Source organism: Canis aureus, chromosome 20 (genome assembly GCF_053574225.1).
Source record: "Canis aureus isolate CA01 chromosome 20, VMU_Caureus_v.1.0, whole genome shotgun sequence".
Lineage (NCBI taxonomy): Eukaryota > Metazoa > Chordata > Mammalia > Carnivora > Canidae > Canis > Canis aureus.
This window is the reverse complement of record NC_135630.1, coordinates 45,733,361-45,758,529: the sequence shown is the minus strand read 5'-3', so window position 1 is coordinate 45,758,529 and position 25,169 is coordinate 45,733,361. Positions and strand designations below refer to the sequence as shown.

General features: G+C 42.9%; 1 long non-coding RNA gene across 1 annotated transcript; it reads right to left on the bottom strand.

Moving 5' to 3' along the window:
- Positions 1-248: 248 nt before the first annotated feature.
- On the bottom strand, positions 249-23,105 carry LOC144291970 (uncharacterized). Its single transcript, XR_013359511.1, has 5 exons — positions 22,903-23,105; positions 16,221-16,379; positions 14,636-14,797; positions 12,791-12,873; positions 249-765 (listed from the first exon to the last, which is right to left on the bottom strand). It is a non-coding gene; the product is annotated as an uncharacterized LOC144291970 (long non-coding RNA).
- Between the last annotated feature and the right edge of the window lie 2,064 nt (positions 23,106-25,169).

Below are 25,169 nucleotides of genomic sequence, written 5' to 3'. Positions count from 1 at the left end.
TCTGTTTTCCAGGAACTAGGCAAGCTCAGTGGCTCCTCTTCCTAACAAAGCCAAAGCCAGATTTTGTTGTACTTCTCCAGGTAACATGACAATTATGGTCCTGTCAGCATCCCTTCCAGATAATCACATCTTGGAAAGTTTACATCACATACATGGAATCATTCCAAAGCCCAAGCTGGGTGAGCATTAATTTCTTAGCTTTTTCTTTTTTTTTTTTTTTAAGATTTTATTTATTTATTCATGAGAGACATGCAGAGAGAGGCAGAGACACAGGCAGAGGGAGAAGCAGGTTCCCTGCAGGGAGCTTGATGTGGGACTTGATCCCAGGACCCCAGGATCACGCCCTGAGCCGAAGGCAGATGCTCAAGCACTGAGCCAGCTAGGCGTCCCATGGCTTTATATCTCAATTTGTTTATCCATTCATCCGTCAGTGGACAGTCGGGTTGCTTCTACCTTTCGGCTACTGTGAATAATGCTGCCATGAATATGGGTGCGCAGATATCTCTTCAAGACCTTGTTTCCATTCTTTCGGATAAACACCCAGAGTGGGATTGCCGAATCATACAGTGGTCCTCTTTGGCACCTTTCATTTTCACAGGCCCCGTCGGTGACTGGGATACACAACAGAATTACTGAGGAGGTCCAGCTCCTTAGCTACCCGGGGCGAATGTGAGAATGCCATTCCCGAGGTCTTGCTCCATCCTCCCCTAGGAAGGAATAAACCTGGAGCTCTGTGTTGTTCCAGGGACTCAACCTGTAGATAGCCTGGAAGAAAGAGATAATAATTAGGCAAATAAAGTAATTTCAAACAGTGATTAGTGCTGCAAAGAAAACAAAGCAGATTCAGTGGCAGAGTGACTCGGAGTGGCAGCTCCTCTAACAGTGACACCAATATTTAATGTAGCACTGACTGTGCCCCCAGGCCACGTCCTAAGGGCTTCATTTGTATTATCTTCTATCAACTGTACAACCATTTAATGATATAAGGACATCACCATCCCCACGTACAGCTGAGCAGAAGGAGAAGTAGAGCAGTTGAGCGCTTGCTGAATATTACACAGCCCGCACAGGACAGAGCCAAGAATGGAAGCCAGGGAGGAGGCCTCTGGAGTCCCAGAGAGCAGGTGACATCTAAGCTGAGGCCTGAATGGCAAGGAAGCGTCAGCCATGCACAGTTCTGGGACAGAACATTCCCAGGTAGCAAATGCGAAGCAGCAAGAACCTGCTTCCACTACTGAAAGTGACTGAAGCAGCAGGTATAATCAGAGGGGAAAAGAGCACATGGGAGGTCAGGGGCAGATCATTAAAGATTTCATAACCAGAATGAGGAGGTTGGATTTTATTCTACTGACTCTGGGAAGCCACTGGAGAGTTTTAAGCCTGGGAGAGACCAGCTTTTGCTTTCCTTCCGATAGCTTGCTTTGGTGATATATATTACACACGGTTGCAACAAGAAACCAAATTCTGGTGGGGACCTTAGAGTCCAAGTTTCTGAGTTTCTTCATTCTTGGACAGATTTCACTAATATTCTACACGTGATTAGAATCTCTGAGGCTCACGCGTCACATCCATGAACATCTTCACACTGAGGCCAGCTCTCCTCAGCAACCATTACTTAACTGATGACCTACGTCCACCTTAACCACAGACTGTAATTTGCTTTTACCTCACCGTGCTATCATCACACCCCAAGGCCCTGGGAACAGCACTTGATTTTTTCAGAGCTCTGATTTCCCACCACAGGGGGACAAGATTACTTGCCCCCACTTAGGGAGATCTGCACGGACCTGTAGTTGCTGCAGGTGGGTTAATGAGTGTGAATTAGAAACTGCAACCCGATTAAGGAAATAACAGGCAGCCAACGAAATAGATGTGTTAGTATTTTACCTTGAAATGGCACTTACGGCTGCATGAACTGGAGATTATAAGAGCTCTTTCGGGCTTTTACATAAAGCGTTTGCCCTCCTCAGAGGCAGGGCCATCATTGTAAGCCTGGGTCCCCAATGAGGGCAGACCTGTCCAGAACTGCTCATCCCTGAAGTTTTCATGGCATAACAATCTGCCTTTTATCTTAACCAACTCACCTCATCGCAAGAAAGTCTAAATCCTCTGCACTTCTCAACAGCACTCTGATTGCCCCGGAGGGACTGGCCTCTGTTGTGTGGGACAAGAAATCAAGGTGCCTAACCAACGGTGGTGAGCACCACCCCACCCAATACTGGGAGCTGGATGAGTCCCTGCTCTGCTCCTCCTCTCACCAACTTGGCACAGGATGGTCATGTGACCTTCACCCAGGACAAATACGTCACCTTGGCTTAGCTGATCAAATCCTTGCCTCCCTGGGATGCTGAATCTTGGCTGAAGGACACAAGGTCTCACAAGGAACCAGAGTTCCAATGATATCAATGAGCAGAGCCTGCCATCCGCATCTTCTAGAGCAATCTGGTGCCCAGATGCTCCTACCCAGTTCTTCAGCTCTCACTTCACTCTTGGGAGCAGTCCCACAACCTTCCTAAAAAATAATTAGTCCTTTTATGCTAATATTAGCCAATGTTTCTGTTGCTTGCAACTAAAAAACGCAACCAGATACAATGAACACTCAGAGATTACAATTAAGTATCACCAAGCAACCTAATATCTGCAAGGAGATACATGCATCTGCTATCCAAAAACACAATGGCAAAAAAAAAAGGGGGGGAGGGAAGGGAGTTAGTTTCCCTCACAATGAAAAGATCCAGAGACAGGGACTCTAGGGCTGGTACGATGTTCACATGGTCCAGGGTCCACCTATGCTTCTGCTCCAATATCTTTAACTCATGCTTTCACTTATGGGGTGTCCTTATGATCACAGATGGTCACTGTGGCTCTAGTCATCTCAGCCATGTTCCAGGTAGGACAGAGGGACAGGGAAGAGGCAAGGGTCCCCCAGCAGCAAGTGAGTGTTCTTGAAAAAAACTATGCTGGAAGTTACTTCTACCCACTTCTTTGGCCCAACCTCAAGGAAACCTAGCAAATGAAGTTTTTTAAAAATTGGGCAAATTTCCTTATTCAAATATACAGGAGCCCTATCCTATAAAGGAGAGAATGGATACTGAGTAGGCAACCAGCAATCTCTTTCAATATTCCTTTCTCAAAAATTGCTGCAGCTAGGGGCACCTAGGTAGCTCAGCCAGGTAAGTGCCTTCAGCTCACATCATGATCTCAGGGTCCTGGGATTGAGCCCTACTGAACAGGGAGCCAGTGTCTCCCTCTGTCACTCTCTCTTTCTCTCAAATAAAAAAAAATGATTCAATTTTAAATTTCTGAAGCTTCAGAAGGATATTCTGAGGATTCTCACTCATCTTTTCTCAAATAGTTTTAAAAACTCTGATTATGAAGAAAATGACAGAAAAGTGTCCATTTCCATAGACCTGACTTGGCATCATGGTTCCAGCACAACTTTGTGGAATGCTTTGAACCAGATACCCAATCCTAAAAATGTAAAATCTGCCTCAATCAACAAGGACTGGCTGAGGTAACAACCCACAGTCCCATCTATGTCAAAGATGGTATAGAACTAACATTTCCAATAGATGAAGTGTCCAACTGCACTGCAAGACCACAAAAAAAAAAAAGATGCATTGGCCATAAAGTGAACAGAACTCTTACAGTTCTTAGCCTTGGCCCCAGGAAGAATTTGAATTGTGCCGTAAGCTTAGTCAGGAATCTGTCTACCTGTATTTCCTTAGAAATTAGAGAAGAGAAACTACCAGGAGCCAAAGCCAGGGGTGCACTCATCTGAGGCATCTGGGGAGGATGGGAGAAATTGTGACATTAAGGCAAAAACAGGTCTTTGTTCCTGCTAGAAGACAATTCTTCATGCATCTCTTGAGTTTCTGCACTTGTGGCAAGGGGAGGCACTATCTTTTCCAGACTATCTACATAGAGAATAGCCTTAAGAAGACAAAAATAGTGTCTCTCTCCAGAACAAAGGATAAGTTTGCTTGCCCGTAGATAATGTCTCCCTCCAGAGCTAAGGGCAAGCATGCTTGTTTCCCACTATAAAAGATTCAGGCTCCCTCAACTCAGGATGCCTCTCCTGTAACACAGTTCCCTGTAATTGTGGGGGTCACCTGGCCCTCTCCATATGACCCTATGGAAATGGGGTTCAGGAAACTGGCACAACCATGACACTCAGGCTACTGCTACTGTGTGAAGTAACAAACTTCTTTGTCCTGAACCAGGAGTCCACCAGCATCCATAAAACTGCACCAGGGTAACTGGTTGGTTTGCGAGGTACAAGTTGGGTAAAATCCCAGACCCTTTAAAATCTTCATCTCTTTTTCCTCTTTATCACCATGTTCCCCCATGAGTTCTCTAGTCTACTTCCTGAATGTAAACACTGGGTCCTTAGCTCCCAATCATCCCCCAGAAAACAGAAATATTTTTAACACATTTGACTAAGTCATAGAAATCTCAAAATAATGCTCTGCATATTTTTAAGAACTTTCTAGTTGCATAAAAAAAATCCATCCAAGCACTTAGTTCCCTGCTATGGCCAAACCCTTGGCATGACATGGTTAAACCACACTTGCTTATGGCAGTGGATGTTTCTCATGAGACTCAACCACCTACAACAGAGAAAAAGAGATTCATGTCAAACCCAGTGCTGCCCAGAAGTGACCCAAGAACCAAGAAGGATGTATATTTATCTCCAAACTCCATCTTCTGACATTATCAGGCTGAGCTGCTGATGGCTGATTTTTATTTTTTTTTTATTTTTATTTTTTTAAGAATTGGAAAGTTAAGGGAATGGGCCTATAAATAATAGGCTAAGCTGACAGTGGATGAAATGGTCCATGCTGTTTGACTTTTCAATATTAAAAACCTTCATTCACCCCAAATACACACAAAGAATGATCAGATAAAAAATAATCTACTTCTGGTCAAGCCTAGCAATCTGTTGTCATCTGCCAGGGTCATAGCAGAAATCAAACACTGAACAGTAATAAAAAAGATAGCAATCAACTCTGCCAATTCCATTCATTTCCGACCCATCTGCACCCGGGCCTGTTGGAAATTCAGCCTGCAGAGAGCAAGAGTGTGCGTGCTTCAGCTGTCAAACCCCAGTACGACCTTTCTTTCCATTCTGTGAGAAATCTGGAGTGAAAGCCAACTTTCTCAAATTCCATTCTCCCCAGGGAAATAATAAAAGATTCTTTATTTCCAAGAGCACATCCCCATTGGCCTGCTTTTCCTAAGAGAAGGGCTTTGCTGTAGAATGGGACCTTGGAAATCTCCTTGCTCAAATTTTGATTTTTCATATGAAGAACTAAGGCTCAGAGGGGGCTAGTGATCACCTGTATATTAGGTGATCGCTAACTCCTTATCAGACAGATGGTTTGCAAATATTTTTTTCCCATCCCATAGGGTTGTCTTTTCATTGTACTGATGGTCTCCTTTGCTGTGCCGAAGCTTTGTGGTTTGATGTAGTCCTGCCTGTTTATTTATTTTGTTGCCTCTGCTTTAGGCTTCATAGCTAAAAAATCATTGCTAAGACCCATGTCAAGGAATTTTTTCCTGTTTTCTCTGAGTTTCGTGATTTCAGGTCTTACATGTAAGTTGTTAATCAAACCATTAACACCTCATGGAAATCCAGCCAAGGCTGTGTGGAGACAGAGTGGTTTTCACAAAATGCCTACTAAAGAGCCTCTTGAGTTGCTCCCTTCTGAGAGCAAGACTTCCTGTTATATTTGGGGAACTTCTGATGTGCAATAAATAATCTATTCTCAGCCTCCCTGAACCAGCTATTCAATTAATCTCGTGCCCTTTTAGGCATGATAAACCCCAAGCATGTTCCTCTCTCTCTCAGCTGCACAGGGACAGAGAGAAGACAAAGAAGGAGCTCTTCTGATGTGTCCCTTCTGCCCCACCCGACAAGCCATGTGCCAGTTCAGGTCAAGGAGCGGTCATAAGCAGGTGCCATTTGAACCATCTGTTCACTTTGAAGAGTATGTTCATTTTCCAAGTTTTCTCATATGTAAAAATCAGATTTCACCTTCCCATCCCAAAACTCAAATTTCAGGTTTTTCTTGAAAAATCAAAATTAAAACCATAATGTCAGATGGCAATGCCAAGGAGTGGCTGTCCTCTTTAGATGGTGACATGAGCTCTCTGGTTTGCCATAATCCCCACTCCACCCCTGACATTTCCTGCCTGTTCTTCATAGGAAACTGGACTTGTGACCTCTGAATGAGGATTTATTGTGGCAGTTTGTTCATTGTGCCAAAAAAAACCATTCATCGATTGCCTACGATAGCAAGCTAAACTCACAAAAATCCCTGACAGCATGGAGTTCATATTTTGGTGTGGGTTGACAGACAATAAACATATAATTATAGGAAATATTGGAAGGTGATTGTTCTATGAAGAAAAAAGAACAAAGAAGGAGACACCAAGTGTGGGTGGGTACGATTTTAAAATACAATAGGCAGGGAAAGGCTTACCAAGACATTTAAATTAAACCTTAAAGAAGGTGCAGGAATATGCCATGCAAATATGGCTTAGGAATAGCTCTATGCACAAAAGAGCAAGTGCAAAGGCCCTGAGGCAGTGAGATGTAGAAAGACAATATCTGGGGATACAGACACTTCTGTATGTTCCAGGGACATTCACTGTGTGTCCTTCTTTCCTGTTTCCCACTCCCCCACTTCACCCTCAACCCAGACTCCAGCAAAGTTAGTTCACTAGCCCCGAAGGCTTCACAGGGATAAGTACACCCCAGCTTGGAGGCAACTAGACACCTCTCCAAGGGATCCACAATCATGGATAATTTTAGGAAAATCAAATGCTGGACTTCCCACTCCCATCTCCACTCTTTCTAACGTTGAACTCTACTCCTGAAGTAGAGGCTTCCTGCCAGTCTGTTGATCCCCTCTGCCACCTCCCTGCTAAGGTCACCCATGGCTCTCTATGAACACCAGCCCTCCCACCCAGCCTGACTCCTCCCACAGGACTTGAGGCAGGTGTTCCTGAGCAGACCCTAAACAAAAGCAAATTAGGAGACATCAGTGCAAGGCACCTGGCAGGGCCGCCCCTCTCTCCCAATGTCAAGCATGTCCTGTTAACGACCAACAATGGCATTAAAGACAAAGTATTCTGGCCATGTTAGGAAGTTCTGAATTCAACTATTCAGAATTTCTACTTAACATCCTCTTCTCTTCTATCTCTGACTTGCATCAAAGAAAGCAATTCTCCTGAGGCCAAGAGCAAAGAAGAGAATCTGGCATAGGCCTTATGTTACCAGGCAGTAAACTAGCAAGGTTTCAGATCCCACTGCTCTCTTTCTTTCTTTCTTAGAATTAAAACCAGAAGTGAAAGCATTATCACAGAGATGTCTACTGGAATTGGAAAATGAAATCAGATATTTTCTGACAGGAAGCAAATAGATTTGGCTGATGGGCTTGACCATGGTGAACATTTTCCACAAATTAAGTTTATGGTTTCATATAAATGCATTCGAAGTTCTGCATTTGATATAAAATATTGCACTGGCAAAATTCTGTTGTGTTGACCAATGTTTTATTTTCTCAACCATTTACAAATATATCAGGTTAAAGATTATACCTAGTATACCTATCATTGAAAAAATAAGTATAATTAAGAATAATTTGATCAGGATTAATAAATACTTTTCATACAATTCCAAGAAATCAAGAGAGTGAATAAGCCTAACAACTGGATAAGAAATCTTTTGCAATTCAGGCTATCTCCAATTCTTTGTTTTTAATAAAACTGAAAGGAAACCTAACTGCATTGTCAACTGATCTGTCATTACTAAAATCACTGGATAAGTGTTGTGATATATCACTATGTAATTGTTGTTATATAAGCACAAAAAAATTCAAACTGGTATAATAGATCTCCTTCTGTAACTATTTCACAAATGAATTTTTTAATTTGCAGCTATAAAAAAATGGGAATAGAATTGATGCTCCCTCCATCTCCTTCTTTTTTTTTTTTTTTTTTTTTTTTTTTTTTTTAAATATTTTATTTATTTATTTATGATAGTCACACAGAGAGAGAGAGAGAGAGAGAGAGGCAGAGACACAGGCAGAGGGAGAAGCAGGCTCCATGCACCGGGAGCCTGACGTGGGATTCGATCCCGGGTCTCCAGGATCGCGCCCTGGGCCAAAGGCAGGCGCCAAACCGCTGCGCCACCCAGGGATCCCCCTCCATCTCCTTCTGACAAGAAGCTATAATCAACCATGAATACATGAACTATTTGTTAAAGCCCCAATCATGTCATTTAGCAGATATATTTCCAAAACGTTTTTACATTTTGCGACCAATATCAAAATTGTGATGTTATGATATTATGGTCAGCATACTAACGGTGTATTTGTGTACTACTAATAATTATAATGATTACTCAATCAGAAAGATTTTGTTAATACTTAGGGCTTTATTATCACAGGCTATAAAGGAAGAATTCAGCTTTAGTCAGCGAATTTTTGGTTTTGGAAGAACATGCTGGAATGCTCAATAAAAAACTTAGAAGCATAAAAAAATATATATACTAAGATTTTGTGGAGTAAGCAGAATAGAAATTCAAAGGAAGAAAGTAAAGATGTAAAATGTTCAAATGCTCCTGCAGAGCTTGTTTATGTATTCAAAAAGAGACAACAATGGGTATAGAAAACCTATGGTATTTAGATTTCATTAAATTCAAAAGAATAATGTAGGTGATCTATTTTTAAATGTCAATATTTGGAAATATCAGAAGTTACATACTTTGCATTATACTTTCTATTATACTCATTTCCTTAGGTGTGATAATGGTATTTATTGTCTTAGTACAGGAGAATGCCCATATTCTGAGGAGATGTACCAGCTGTCATGAAATTTCTCCATACTCATATATCAACAGGACTATTATTAATTTAATACTTTTATTTCAATTGGCTCATTTTCTTTTACTTAAATTAATTTTGAAAGAAAATGTTATGTCATTAGCACAAATAAAAAATTGTCATTACTTATTATAAAAAGAAGATAAAAATCAATAGACAAATGAAAATAAGATGATGTTTTTAACTTTCTGGCTAAAATCTATTACTTACACCATGAATCTGAGCCTGAAACCTATTCTCTCATTTTAAAAAAGGGTAGAGTAAAAAATATATAAATATAAATAAATAAATAATAATAAAAATTTTAAAGGGCAGGATTGTACTGGAGAAAGCAGTTTAGGGAGTGGTAAAAGCATTAAAGTAACTCAAGATACAAAGTGACTTCATTTTTTCTCTCAGGTGAGGTTGAAAATAAAGACAATTAAAATGGAGTGATGAGAAGGAAATCTTGCCGTTTTGTGCCAACACGGATGGACCAAGAGGGTATTACTGTAAGTGGAATAAGTCAGACAGAGAAAGACAAACACCATATGATTTCACTTACATATAGAATGTAAAAACCAAAGCAAATGAATGAACAAGCAAGCAAGCAAACAAAACCAGAAGCAGACTCAGAGACGCAGAGAACCATCTGGTGGCTGCCAGAGGGTGATGGGTGGGGGGATGGGCGAAACAGGTCAAAGGGGACTAAGAGGCACAAATGTCTAGTTATAAAATAAGTCACACGGATGAAAAGTACAACATAGGGAATATAGTCAATAATATGGTGGTAACTTTGTATGGTTACAGATGGTAATAGCACTTGCTTTGGTGAGCATTTCGTAATGTATATAAATGTCAAATCACTATGTTGTACACCTAAAACTAATACTGTAATGTTGACTGTATTTCAATTAAAAATAAAAAGCTCAGGGACGCCTGGGTGGCTCAGCGGTTGAGCATCTGCCTTGGCTCAGGGCGTGATTCTGGATTCCCAGGATCGAGTCCCACATCTGGCTCCCTACATGGAGCCTGCTTCTCCCTCTGCCTATGTCTCTGCCTCTCCCTCTCTGTGTATCTCATGAATAAATAAATAAAGTAAGTAAGTAAATAAATAAATAAATAAATAAATCTCAAAAAAATAATAAAAATAAAAAAATAAAATGCTTCCAAAATTTTGATGGAGTGCTTTATATATAACATGGATAAGGTACAGACTGTTAGAAGAACACCCAGGTGGCTAGAGGTGCAAAAATGCAAAGAGGGGACTTCAAAACAAAGGTCTACAGATGAAAGAACATGAACCACATGTGAAGGTTCAGTATGACTTGGGTTGACCGAGCCTCCTGGTTTTCATGAGAGTTTTCATTTTCCCGGGGTAATAATTGACGGTACCTTCTTTCATCCCAAGTATACTCTGTCTGGACAATCAACTAGAGATCTCCCCAAGTATGACCGAAATGTTGAGTATGGTGAGAAGAAGCTAGAAATGAGGCTGAAGAGGTGGGCAGAGTCCAGCTAAATCCCGAGGACAAAAGGGAACCACGAAAGCACTCAAGCAAGGGAGTCAGTCCCCTGATGAGACTGCAAACAAAGGCAGCTAAGTGTGGTCAATGGCCTGAAGGGGGCCAGACCTGATGGAAGTGAGGACAGCAGCATCAGCGGGGAAGAAGAGAAATGACCTGGTGCATATGATTTGGGGAGGTAAATTCATGAGGGCTTGGTAATCAATGGTGGGCATCAGGCCGGGGGTAATAGAACAAGAGGGGTCAAGGATGATAACCAGGTTTGGGCTTAAGCAACTGCTGGTTTAGTGGTGCACTCACTCAAACCGGAGATGAAAGAAAAGGAGGAAGTTTATGGGAGACCTAACTGTTACTTAGGTCAGAATGAGTGTGAAGTCACTAGAGGACATCCAAGTGGATATGTATAGTAATACCTACATGTACAGGGTGACAGACTGGGGTGTGTGAGCATTAAATAAGAGGTCCTCAGTGTGTGCACATGCACACACACACCCTCCCCACCATGTAACCACCATCTCTAGAAAGGACTGCTGTGACAGAGATATATGGTGCTTCAGAACCATATGCAGTTTGAAAAACCCTTTCTCCTGACAGGTAAGTTTGACAGCCAGGCCTCCCTCTATAATGGTAATCAGTGATGCCAAGGGTAGTGGATGCCCAGCCCAGAGATGGAATTGTTCTGGAAGCATAGAGGCTTGGGTAGAAGTGGGCAAAGTTCTAGCATGTAATGTAAAGTAGAAGAAGGTAAGCCAGCAAAAGAGAGTGAGAAGGAGCACCAGAGAGAAGAAGAAAGCCAAGAGAGTATGGTGTTTCTTAAGAAAGAGAGAACCTTTAAGAAGGAGGAAGGGGTTAAGTGGTCCCTAACAGTGACAAATAGTACCAAGAGGGCATGGTAACAATCAAGATATGTCTATTGGACCTGACAAGGAGGTCACCATGGCCCTTGGTTGGGCAGCTTCTAGGCAATTGATGGATAAAAGCCAGATTACAGTGGACTGAAGAGTGGAGACAGGTGAGAGAGAACACTCTCCATTAAGACATTTATGGAGAAAACATTATGTTTTGGTCTGTGACCAAAACAAGAGAAATAATGTGACTCCCAATTAGCAATGTGAATTTCTTAGTGCCAGGAATGTGAGCTCGGCTCAGGGAAAGGTAGTGGGAATTGCATGTCAGCCCCCCCCCCCCCCAGCTAGTGTCAGCCCACAGAAATTATCACTGGTCTCCCCAGGCTGGGGTGCCACTAGAGTGCCACACGCCTGGCCAAGCAAATCATACTCACACCTGGACATGGGTGTCTTATCCATTGGTTCTCGGAAACCTCTCCATATTTAAGCCAGAACTATGTCGCCTGCATCTTCATAATCTCAACAGTAACATCAACTATTACTATATAACTAGACCTGAAGGAGCATGTAGTTTACACTTCGAGAACATTATATTATTTATTCTTTAAAAACAATCCAATGTTTGTAACACAAATCTCCACACCTTGTAATAGAGGAAAAGTAAAGATCAGAGAGGTTAAGGTACTCACTCCAGGCCATGCAGCTATTGGGTGGCAGAGCCGGAATGCAAGAACACATTTGCCTGGCATTCTGGAATACCTCTGCTTCCTACAAGGCTTGATAACAGGAGCATTTTACTCAAAACTGTCCAAGGCCTCATGGTGCTAAAATAGGGCAAACTGTGCAACTCATTAAATCTCGGGGTTGGTGGGGGAGTGGGTTGCCTGGGTGGCTCAGTGGTTGAGCATCTGCCTTTGGCTCAGGTCATGATCCTGGGGTCCCGGGATCGAGTCCTACCCTCAGGCTCCATGTACGGAGCCTACTTACTCCTCTACCTATGTCTCTGCCTCTCTGTCCCTCATGAAAAAATAAATACAATCTTTTTTAAAAAATATCTCTGAGGGAGAGAAAATAGTATAGGAGCTTGATCCTGGCCTGGAGTCAGAAGAACCCAGTTCAAGTTCTTACCTTGGGTGACTACTTCACATAACTACCCTGGACCCCACCTGTTTCCTCATGCATAATAGTAGGGGAGATAGTGACTTGATCATATACCCCACCAATAAAAAATATATATGAATACATACTGCCAATACATATGCTTTTATTTATCCTCTCATTTATAAGGCAGAAATGTGCATCTTAATGAAGAAATACTGCACACATTATTAAAAGGCATAAAAATAAAATATTTAAAAGGGTGAGATAAAGACGAAATAAGGAATATTAAATGTCCTATCGATCATGATGTCTTGATACTCTCATTAGCTAATACCCCAAGGCAAACATGAATTGGGGTAAGATTGATTCATCATAATAATAGTAGATAGAAATCCAGAGACCAAATATCTTGGTAATTTCGAGACATTCTTAGCTATCTTCTTACCTGGTTAAATGGAACGATCTTCATTTATCCCTCATGATGGCGGTTGATGAAAGGTGCAGTATTGCCATGTCCCCGTGGCCCCCCTGCATTGCATGAGACATGTTATCTTCAAATGGTGGTATATTTGCAGAGTGTCCATTTGGTGAGGGATAGTTTCATTTAAACAAGGAAATAGAATTCATAAATCTACCTATGTGGGCACATCTATTTGTTTCCTGTGGCTGCCATGACAAACTAGGTGGCTTAAAACAACAGAAATTTATTCTCTCACGGTTCTGGAGGCTGGAAATCTAAAATCAAGGTTTAGGCAGTGCCACATTCCCTCTGAAACCTGTAGAGGAGAATCTTTCCCTTTTTTAGATGCTGGTGTTTGCTAGCAATCCTGGCATTCCTTGGCTTGCGATGCTTCATTCTAATATATGCCCCTGCCATCTCGTGGCTGTCTTCTCTCCAAATATCTCAGTCTCTGTGTCTCTTCTCTTCTTAGGGGGACACCAGCCATATTGGATTTAGAGCTCATCCTAATTCAGTATGAAGTCATCTAACTTAACTAAATGCATCTACAACAACTCTATTTCAAAATAAATCACCTTCTGAGGTACTTGGGACTGAGACCTCAATGAATCTTCTTATGGGACCCAACTTCACCTATAACAGCACAAATATGCTGAAAGGAAATAGGGAAGGCAGCTTCGTCCATGCTATAGACCTTCCACCTTTGTCTCAGGGGACATTGTATAGAAAAACCAGGGACCTTCTGATGCATAGAGCAAGTAAGAATGTCATGTCAAGCCATTTATCAATTTTTTTAGATTCCTGAAGTGGGAAACCCATAAAGAAGGCTGAAAAAGAGCTGCCAAAGAGGAAGAGGAAGAAAGGGACAAGCGTGTGACCTCATTCAGCTAAGGGAGGTTAATGCTTCAGAAAAGGAGGGTTGACAGGGACAGTGGGAGCCAGAGTCACTATGATAATGTCTAGGAGGTGTCCACTGAACTTCAAGACAGGAAAATCACTTGGCCCTTAATCTCTTTGGTTTTACACTAGTATTTTCTTCACCAACTCCAAAGGATAACCTTGTACACCCCTTAAGGCACAAGCACTCTATTTTAGAGACTTCTGTCCTAGAAGAGCCCAAAGGTTCCTTTCAATTTAAAAAATGTAATGGCCCCATGAATGTCCCTTCCCCATAGATTACTCCCAAAATAGCTAAGAAATCAGATGCTGTGAAATAGTATCAGATTGAGTTGCATAAGAATTTTGTGAGGGCAGGGGCACCTGGGTGGCTCAGTGGTTGAACGTCTGCCTTCAGCTCAGGATGTGATCCCGGGATCGAGTCCCACATCAGGCTCCCCAGAGGGAGCCTGCTTCTCCCATTGCCTTTGTCTCTGCCTCTCTCTGTGTGTCTCTCATGAATAAATAAATAAAAGCTTAAAAAAAAAAAAAGAATTTTGTGAGGGCAGAAAGGGGAGACATAAAAAGAACACCTGAATATATTCACCTATTTATTTTTATCTTCAGGGCATGCTTGCAAGGAAAGCATGTAGAAAAACATTATGTTGAAACAAATTTGAAGAGTTTATTACTAATCAGTAGTAGTACTAGTATTCTGCATTTAGTTTCCTAAATTTAGTTTCCATTTCTCAGCTTCCTCATCTGTAAAATCTGTTATAATAGGACAGCTTCATAGGATTATTTTGTATATAGATATGTGTTAAGTGCATAAAACAGTGCCTGGTACACAAGAGCCGTGTAGGGTTTAGTCGCGGTTGTGATAATCATCATGATGATGGCCAACTTACTGAGCTACTATAATGGACTAGAAACTCTGCTAACCATTTGACTTACCTCCTCTCTTTTCATCAATGTGAAATTAAGAGAATGGGCTGACAAACCAGCCTGACTTCAAATCCACATCTTGTCAGTTGCCAGAAAGTCATTCAACATTTTTGAGTTCTTATTTCCTCATAGGCCTCTCAAATAATCCATGCAATCCATCCAGAATAGCAGCTGGTGAATAAGCAATGTTCAATTAATGAAAGCTCTTATGCTTCACGACTCAATGAAGAAAGTAAAATTATATCCATCCTGGTCAAGGGTCTCACAGCCAATGTAGAGTTGAAACTGGCCTAAAAATCAAGTCAGTTATGTGGGCACCACATGCCATGATAGGCACAATTAGAAATCATTTTCCATTCAGTCCCTTATACGTCACGACACTGTCCTACTCATTGATTGACAGGTTCCTCAGAGCAGCAGAAAGCATACATGTAAGCACCCAAACTTTCACAAGAACAACAGTAGTCACACACAGTCTTTCTTAAAAGTAACAGGCACAAAAAAAAAGCACAAAAAAAAAAAAAAAAGTAACAGGCACTGGCATTGTGGAAAAATTAAAATTTTAAATTACTATTGAGTGGAGAGAATTTCGACTTGCTTCTAGACCCAGTCCAAAAAATCAACTAAGGTGCAGCCTTGGTTGAACAGATTATGAGGTCTCTGTGGCCCCCTTTGAATTAAAAAATTCTACAATTTTATGAATTTACAATCCAGGTGGGGCTATAAGACAAAGACACATAAGATAACTAGAGAAAAGTTTGACACCATTTATGGCCAAAGGATACGGCTTCAGAAAAGTTAAGGTAGCCTTTAATTGATGGTTTAGACAGTAATTTCTAAAATATCCAATCATGAGAATATCTTGAAGCTCTTCCTAAAAGTACAGGTTTCTGGACCACATCCAAGACCAACTGAATCACCGCCTCCAGAGAATCTGCATTTTTTAACAAATACCTTTGATTTTTGACCTACGGACTCTACACCTAGACATTTAATTGGAGTAATGGTTCAAAGAACAGTATTTTTAAAAAGTTCTGAAGGTGATTCTAATGTAACCAAAGTTGAAAAACACTAAGATCACTGAGTTGTTGGGGAAAAATTGTATACCCGTGTTCACAGCAGCATTATTCACAATAGCCAAAAGAGGGAAATAACCCAAATGTCCATTGACAGATAAGTGTCTAAATTATATACCAAACTGTTCTATATACATAGAATGGAATATTATTTAGCCTTAAGAAGGAAGGAAATTCTGACACGTGTTATAATGTGGATGAAACTCAAAGATACTACATTAAGTAAAATAAGCCAAACACTAAAAGACAAGTACTGTATGATTCCACTCATCTAGAATAGCAAACTCACAGAAACAGAAAGTAGAATGGTTGTTGCCCAGGGGCTTGCGGAGGGGAAGATGGGGGTTGTTTAACGATAGAGAGTTTCAGTTCTGCAAGATGAAAAAGTTCCTGAGACAGACTCCACAACAGTATCAATATACTTAACACGACTGAGCTACACACTTAAACACAGTTAAGATGATAAATTTTATGTTATCTGTATTTTACTATGATTAAAATTTTCTAAATGCGGGCACCTGAGTGGTTCAGCCACTTAAGCATCTGCCTTCGGCTCAGGTTGTGATTCCAGGATCCAGGGATTGAGCTCCATGCCAGGCTCGCTGCTCAGGGAGGAGTCTGCTTCTCCCTCTCTTTCTGTGCTCCCTCTTGCTCTCATTCTTTCTTGCTTGCTCTCTCTGAAGTAAAAAGATAAATTTTTTTTTAATTTAAAAATGACAAACGATGGGGATGGTAAAGCATAGCTTGCTCTGCAGCCCTCATCCCCATCCTGGCTGACACTGCTCCCACACAGAGCCCAGGCCTTCACAATACCCCACACAGGAGAGAACAGGATGAGAGTGAAATGATTAAGGTCACATATCTGTGTGTTTGGGGAGGGAGTGAGAGTGGACGAGCAAAAAGGAGAGGATACTGCATGGATGGAAGGGAGTACAGGGAAGGTAAAAGGACACAACAGATGAAATCCCCTCAAACTCACTATGCACCATCTATTCTTGTAAACACTGCCTAGTGAGCACAAGACCAAATACTTCTTTTCGTTTGCCATGTGACCCTATTGCCTTTCTAGGGGACTGCCATAGAGGTCTACTGGCAAGTGCTCTAGGGAGGACAGAGACACGGGGTTCAAGGCCTGACTGTCCCTGGACCACTGGAGGGGCACCCACCCCTCTGTCCCCAGATCCCTCTCCAGGCTGGGGCTGTGCACAGTCCTCATGGCACAGACACGCACTGGTCCCTGACCCCTGAAGACCTGATGCACCAGCAGGAGCTGAAGTGTCTGAAGCAGGAACCACTTCATTAACAGAAAGGTGGTAGTGGAGGCTTTTTCACCTTGCTCCACTTGACATTTGGCTAGACTAGGTTTCCACCTTCAAGGAACTGACTTTTTGAAAAAACTAGCCAACACCTTTAAATGAGCCACATCCTCTGGAGGTGTGCTCTCCCCTTCTCTCCTCACAATCCCTTTTGTCTTTTAAAACCAGAGGAGACAAATGTGGCATAATTCTCTTCAATAATTGGGTTCTCCAGTCCTGGCCTAGCAAAACCAAAAATCTATGAGGAAGGAAGCATGCGGTTCAAACTCAGGGTGTGGGGGGAGTTTATCTGCTTGGAAGGGGTTGGATTGTTCCCAAAATAATCATTACTACAAAGGCAAATCAATGCTTGAAGATTTGTTCCCCGCTTTTAGACTAATTGGTGCACAGAAAGGAGGAGGAGGGGATGAGATGCAAAAAGCAGCCACCAGCTGCGAAGATTTGTGATGTTAATTAACAACATGATTAGACAGGAAAACCAGAGTCAGGTCTGATCAGTCCCAGGAAGCCCAGACTGGTCCTGGTAATGCCCAGGGAGTTGGGGGCCTGGGGGAAGGGACACTGACTGTCTCCCCTTGGGGCTGCCTCTGCCGCCCCAACGCCAAGGGGTTGGGAGCCTGGAGAAGACACCAGAAACTCTAAAACTCCTTCAACTGGGAGTCAAGAAGCAGCTCCAACCCCAACCCAGAAACCCACTTGAGGCACCTGAGAACAAGACCAGTTCTGGAAGCATTCTCTGTCATAGCTACAGCCACTTTGCCAGGTCAGGCCACCACCAGGAAGCTTTCCCATGGCATCACAGCTGTGATGTGGGGTGTAAGTCTGAGTTTATAGTGAGGAGGAGAACACCAAAGGGAAATACGGAGCGGAGTTGAGAGTTAGTGATAAAGAATAATGGAGCTCTAGTAGTAAGGTAACTCTGCTTTTCAAAAGGGGGTTGCGGGGGAGGAGCAAGATGGCGGAGGAGTAGGGTCTCCAAATCACCTGTCTCCACCAAACTACCTAGAAAACCTTCAAATTATCCTGAAAATCTATGAATTCGGCCTGAGATTCAGAGACCAGCTGGAATGCGACAGTGAGAAGAGTTCTCGCATCTATCAAGGTAGGAAGACGGGGAAAAAGAAGTAAAGAAACAAAGGCCTCCAAGGGGGAGGGGCCCGCGAGGAGCCGGGCTGAGGCCGGGGCGAGTGTCCCCAGGACAGGAGAGCCCCGTCCCGGAGACGCAGGAGCTGCACCGACCTTCCCGGGGGAAAGGGGCTCGCGGGGAGGTGGAGCAGGACCCAGGAGGGCGGGGATGCCCTCGGGCTCCCGGGGACAGTAACAGCAACTGCGCGCCCAGGAGAGTGCGCCGAGCTCCCTAAGGGCTGCAGCGCGCACGGCGGGACCCGGCGGGACCCGGAGCAGCTGAAGGGGCTCGGGGGCGGCTCCGCGGAGGGGGCTGCGGGGCCCCGGGAGCAGCTCGGAGGGGCTCGGGCAGAGGAAGAGGCTCCGTGCGGAGGGGGCTGCGCGGTTCCAGGAGCAGCTCGGAGGGGGCTGCGCGGCCCGGGAGCGCGAATCCAACAGCGCAGGCTCCGGAGCACAGGGCGCCGGGACACAGCCCAGGATCCCGCCTCCCCCGGGACAGGCAGAGGCCGGGAGGGCCCAGGACAGCAAGGACGCTCCTGCCCCAGCTGAGCAGAGCAGCGGCCCCGCCCGGAGCCTCCAGGCCCTGCAGACGGAGTTCCTGCCGGAGCTGAATCCAGGTTTCCAGAGCTGCCCCGCCACTGGGGCTGTTCCTCCTGCGGCCTCACGGGGTAAACAACCCCCACCGAGCCCTGCACCAGGCAGGGGCACAGCAGCTCCCCCAACTGCTAACACCTGAAAATCAGCACAACAGGCCCCTCCCCCAGAACACCAGCTAGACGGACAACTTCCAGGAGAAGCCAAGGGACTTAAAGAACACAGAATCAGAAGATACTCCCCGGTGGTTCTTTTTTTGTTTGTTTGTTTTTGTTTTTGTTTTGTTTTGCTTTTTGATTTGTTTCCTTCCCCCACCCCCTTTTTTTTCTCCTTTCTTTTTCTTTCTCTTTTTCTTTTTTTTTTTCGTTTTTTTTTCTTTTTCTTCCTTTTTTTTTTCTCTTTCTCTTTTCTTTCCTTCTTTCTCTCCTCTCTTTTTCTCTTTTTCCCAATACAACTTGCTTTTGGCCACTCTGCACTGAGCAAAATGACTAGAAGGAAAACCTCACCTCAAAAGAAAGAATCAGAAACAGTCCTCTCTCCCACAGAGTTACAAAATCTGGATTACAATTCAATGTCAGAAAGCCAATTCAGAAGCACTATTATACAGCTACTGGTGGCTCTAGAAAAAAGTATAAAGGACTCAAGAGACTTCATGACTGCAGAATTTAGAGCTAATCAGGCAGAAATTAAAAACCAATTGAATGAGATGCAATCCAAACTAGAAGTCCTAACGACGAGGGTTAACGAGGTGGAAGAACGAGTGAGTGACCTAGAAGACAAGTTGACAGCAAAGAGGGAAACTGAGGAAAAAAGAGACAAACAATTAAAAGACCATGAAGATAGATTAAGGGAAATAAACGACAGCCTGAGGAAGAAAAACCTACGTTTAATTGGGGTTCCCGAGGGCGCCGAAAGGGACAGAGGGCCAGAATATGTATTTGAACAAATTCTAGCTGAAAACTTTCCTAATCTGGGAAGGGAAACAGGCATTCAGATCCAGGAAATAGAGAGATCCCCCCCTAAAATCAATAAAAACCGTTCAACACCTCGACATTTAATTGTGAAGCTTGCAAATTCCAAAGATAAGGAGAAGATCCTTAAAGCAGCAAGAGACAAGAAATCCCTGACTTTTATGGGGAGGAGTATTAGGGTAACAGCAGACCTCTCCACAGAGACCTGGCAGGCCAGAAAGGGCTGGCAGGATATATTCAGGGTCCTAAATGAGAAGAACATGCAACCAAGAATACTTTATCCAGCAAGGCTCTCATTCAAAATGGAAGGAGAGATAAAGAGCTTCCAAGACAGGCAGCAACTAAAAGAATATGTGACCTCCAAACCAGCTCTGCAAGAAATTTTAAGGGGGCCTCTTAAAATTCCCCTTTAAGAAGAAGTTCAGTGGAACAGTCCACAAAAACAAAGACTGGATAGATATCATGATGACACTAAACTCATATCTCTCAATAGTAACTCTGAATGTGAACGGGCTTAATGACCCCATCAAAAGGCGCAGGGTTTCAGACTGGATAAAAAAGCAGGACCCATCTATTTGCTGTCTACAAGAGACTCATTTTAGACAGAAGGACACCTACAGCCTGAAAATAAAAGGTTGGAGAACCATTTACCATTCGAATGGTCCTCAAAAGAAAGCAGGGGTAGCCATCCTTATATCAGATAAACTAAAATTTACCCCAAAGACTGTAGTGAGAGATGAAGAGGGACACTATATCATACTTAAAGGATCTATTCAACAAGAGGACTTAACAATCCTCAATATATATGCTCCAAATGTGGGAGCTGCCAAATATATAAATCAATTATTAACCAAAGTGAAGAAATACTTAGATAATAATACACTTATACTTGGTGACTTCAATCTAGCTCTTTCTATACTCGATAGGTCTTCTAAGCAAAACATCTCCAAAGAAACGAGAGCTTTAAATGATACACTGGACCAGATGGATTTCACAGATATCTACAGAACTTTACATCCAAACTCAACTGAATACACATTCTTCTCAAGCGCACATGGAACTTTCTCCAGAATAGACCACATATTGGGTCACAAATCGGGTCTGAACCGATACCAAAAGATTGGGATTGTCCCCTGCATATTCTCGGACCATAATGCCTTGAAATTAGAACTAAATCACAACAAGAAGTTTGGAAGGACCTCAAACACGTGGAGGTTAAGGACCATCCTGCTAAAAGATAAAAGGGTCAACCAGGAAATTAAGGAAGAATTAAAAAGATTCATGGAAACTAATGAGAATGAAGATACAACCGTTCAAAATCTTTGGGATGCAGCAAAAGCAGTCCTAAGGGGGAAATACATCGCAATACAAGCATCCATTCAAAAACTGGAAAGAACTCAAATACAAAAGCTAACCTTACACATAAAGGAGCTAGAGAAAAAACAGCAAATAGATCCTACACCCAAGAGAAGAAGGGAGCTAATAAAGATTCGAGCAGAACTCAACGAAATCGAGACCAGAAGAACTGTGGAACAGATCAACAGAACCAGGAGTTGGTTCTTTGAAAGAATTAATAAGATAGATAAACCATTAGCCAGCCTTATTAAAAAGAAGAGAGAGAAGACTCAAATTAATAAAATCATGAATGAGAAAGGAGAGATCACTACCAACACCAAGGAAATACAAACGATTTTAAAAACCTATTATGAACAGCTATACGCCAATAAATTAGGCAATCTAGAAGAAATGGACGCATTCCTGGAAAGCCACAAACTACCAAAACTGGAACAGGAAGAAATAGAAAACCTGAATAGGCCAATAACCAGGGAGGAAATTGAAGCAGTCATCAAAAACCTCCCAAGACACAAGAGTCCAGGGCCAGATGGCTTCCCAGGAGAATTTTATCAAACGTTTAAAGAAGAAATCATACCTATTCTCCTAAAACTGTTTGGAAAGATAGAAAGAGATGGAGTACTTCCAAATTCGTTCTATGAAGCCAGCATCACCTTAATTCCAAAGCCAGACAAAGACCCCGCCAAAAAGGAGAATTACAGACCAATATCCCTGATGAACATGGATGCAAAAATTCTCAACAAGATACTGGCCAATAGGATCCAACAGTACATTAAGAAAATTATTCACCATGACCAAGTAGGATTTATCCCTGGGACACAAGGCTGGTTCAACACCCGTAAAACAATCAATGTGATTCATCATATCAGCAAGAGAAAAACCAAGAACCATATGATCCTCTCATTGGATGCAGAGAAAGCATTTGACAAAATACAGCATCCATTCCTGATCAAAACTCTTCAGAGTGTAGGGATAGAGGGAACATTCCTCGACATCTTAAAAGCCATCTATGAAAAGCCCACAGCAAATATCATTCTCAATGGGGAAGCACTGGGAGCCTTTCCCCTAAGATCAGGAACAAGACAGGGATGTCCACTCTCACCACTGCTATTCAACATAGTACTGGAAGTCCTAGCCTCAGCAATCAGACAACAAAAAGACATTAAAGGCATTCAAATTGGCAAAGAAGAAGTCAAACTCTCCCTCTTCGCCGATGACATGATACTCTACATAGAAAACCCAAAAGTCTCCACCCCAAGATTGCTAGAACTCATACAGCAATTCGGTAGCGTGGCAGGATACAAAATCAATGCCCAGAAGTCAGTGGCATTTCTATACATCAAAAGGGGGTTGCGGGTCCGAGCAGCGATTAAGTGCACTCAAAAGCAGCTTGATGTGCTTGCTTTACATCTCCTCATTCTTCTTGTGCCCAAAGAAGCCGTCTTGCCAATAGACCTGCTTCATGAGGGGGCAAAGGCAATTCTCCTGCTTGCTGCCTTCACTGGTATCTGGGGATGGGCTGCAGCAGTTCAGGCAATGCCACGCCGAGTCCTCAGGCAGAGCAGGGGCTAGAGCCCCTGCAGTGGTCTCCTTGCTCCCCTGAAATGGCCCCTTCAAATACAGGCAGTTCCACTAGACACCAGGGGAAGGACGCACCATCGCGATCATGGGGCTTTATAGCTGGAAGGCAACTGGGACAGTGTGGTCACCCGGCAGCCTGGGAGGAGATGGAACAGCTGAAAGGTGCAACGGACAGTGGAGAGGAACAAAGGGTCAGAAGCAGAGCCAGATAAGAAGCCAGGGCTGCAGCCCCGGGGCCTGCACTCTCTCTGTTGTCCCACCTGCTGAGACAGCTTGATTCGGCTCTGGTCACTGTCATTTGCCAAGGAAGCTCCCCCGTGTGCCTCTGGTCAGTTCCAGCAACCTTGGAGGGGAAGATAAAGAGCTGGAACACACTTACTCATGGGGAAAACATTGACTGTGAGCCTCTTCTCTGTGCCAGAGACGGAGCTAAGTTACAGGGACTGAGAGGCAGGGGCAGGGCTCACAGTCTAGCAGGGACAGCAGGTCCACACATGAAGAATCCAAAGTACCCCTTAGCCCCCTCATCCCTAGAGCAACAGCTGTTTCCTTGGTCTTCTCTGTCCTCCTTCGGGGGTGCTTCTCCTGGGAATCAGCACCTTCACACTTGCCCACTGGCTGCTCAGGACCCAAAGGAATGCCTTTTGGTCCCGCTCACCACCCTTCAAAACTAGCATCCCATCATATCAGGATGAGTAAAATGTTCTAAAAACGGATGCCAACAGTTGCACAACTCAATAAATTAACTAAAAATCATCAGTTGTGCACTGAAAATGGGTGAGCAGTTTCACATATAAATTACACCTCAATAAAGTTGTTTTTAAAAACTCCCAACAAAAAAATAAATAAATAAAAAATAAAAACTCCCAACTTTTTTTATGTGAGAACATAGAGAAAATGACAGCATTTATATCATGCCCTGGAGTAAACTGAAGGAAATTTAGACTTTAATGGGGAAAAAAAATCACTATACTTTGTTTATCTCAATACAGGAACAATAAAATACAAAAGTTTCAGAAAGATATTAAATATTAAACTTATGTAAGACTTCCAAATAAAATGTTTTCAAGTATTTCAGTGAAACACTTGAATCTGTATCAATGAACAAACTTTTCATAACCTCTGCCCATTCTCTTGCGGGGAACAGGTTGGAAATTGTTACATGTAACTCTACAATCACACTTTTTAATGATAATCTCTTCAAGTTCTGGATGATCTCCATCAACAAGTAAATCTGTTGACACAAGGAGGCAATACAAATTTTTAAATCATTTTTATAACCATTCAAAAATCTACAGTGAAAACTTATGTTGGAATAAATCTAGTAACTGTTCCTTCATTGACAAGTAATAGTGACATTTTTGTGATAATGTAAGCAAATTTCAAATTCAATCAAATTTTTCATGCCAAGTATTTCAACATAATGATGATATGTATATTTTCAAAATATACAGGAACTGTTAGGACAATCAGCTTACAACTGGCTTGGATGCCACTATAAGGGTATAGAAGCTACAAAAATAATTATCCAGCATAGGTAAAGAGACTTAGAGTTGTACCACCAGGACACCTTGACTGGCCCACACCTTGGATAGCAACCCCTGCTCCTTGGCTTCCTAGGACATTAACTTTTCCAGCTCTAACATGAGCACCTGGAATGCCAGCTCCTTCCACTGTTCCTTGGGCCTTTGTCTTCAATGGGAAGTGGTGGTCACTATAACTAGCTGCCAGAAGGATGTCCAGAGTGAGGCAAGTAGTAGATGAGCTCAGAGCACAACTGTGGGCCATATCAGCAGACTCTCCTCCATTCATGCAGATGAGCTCTGAGAGATACTTGAGGCCAGGCCTACCATCCCAAGGGATGAAGGATCCTCGTGTGGGGGTGGGGGGCAGTGCTGATACTCTTGTGCTTGGACTACTAGACAACCCATGAGCATTTTCTAAGAGGCTCCAACCACCCTGAGACTATCCATTTTGAGGTCATGGGGGTCACTCACTGGAAAGGCATTGTGTGAAGAACAAGGGGAGCAAAGGGTTAAAAACACAAATTTGAAAAAAAAAAAATCTATTTAAGAAATGGGTGGGCAGGTACCAGCTTGGAGAGAAAATAGAAGAGAAGGAAAGACAAATGCTGAGAAATCACAGAGATTGGGCAGTCCCGGTGACTCAATGGTTTAGCACCCCTTCAGCCCAGGGCGTGATCCTGGAGACCCGGGATCGAGTCCCACATTGGGCTCCTTGCATGGAGCCTGCTTCTCTCTCTGCCTGTGTCTCTGCTCTCTCTGTGTCTATCATGAATAAATCTTTTTTTAAAAAATCACAGAGATTAAAGAAGGGAGTAATTAACATAGAAGGTAAATAAAGTCCGAGGTGCTGTTAGGAGGAGGAGGAGGAGGAGATATGAGGGCAGGGATCACTAGGGAGAAGTGACTTTCAGTGCCTGAGAAGACTGAGTCACAAGAGCAGAGGTTTACAAGGTCAGGATGGGGAGTGAGGATGCTATTCAGGAAAACGATTCATGATGCTT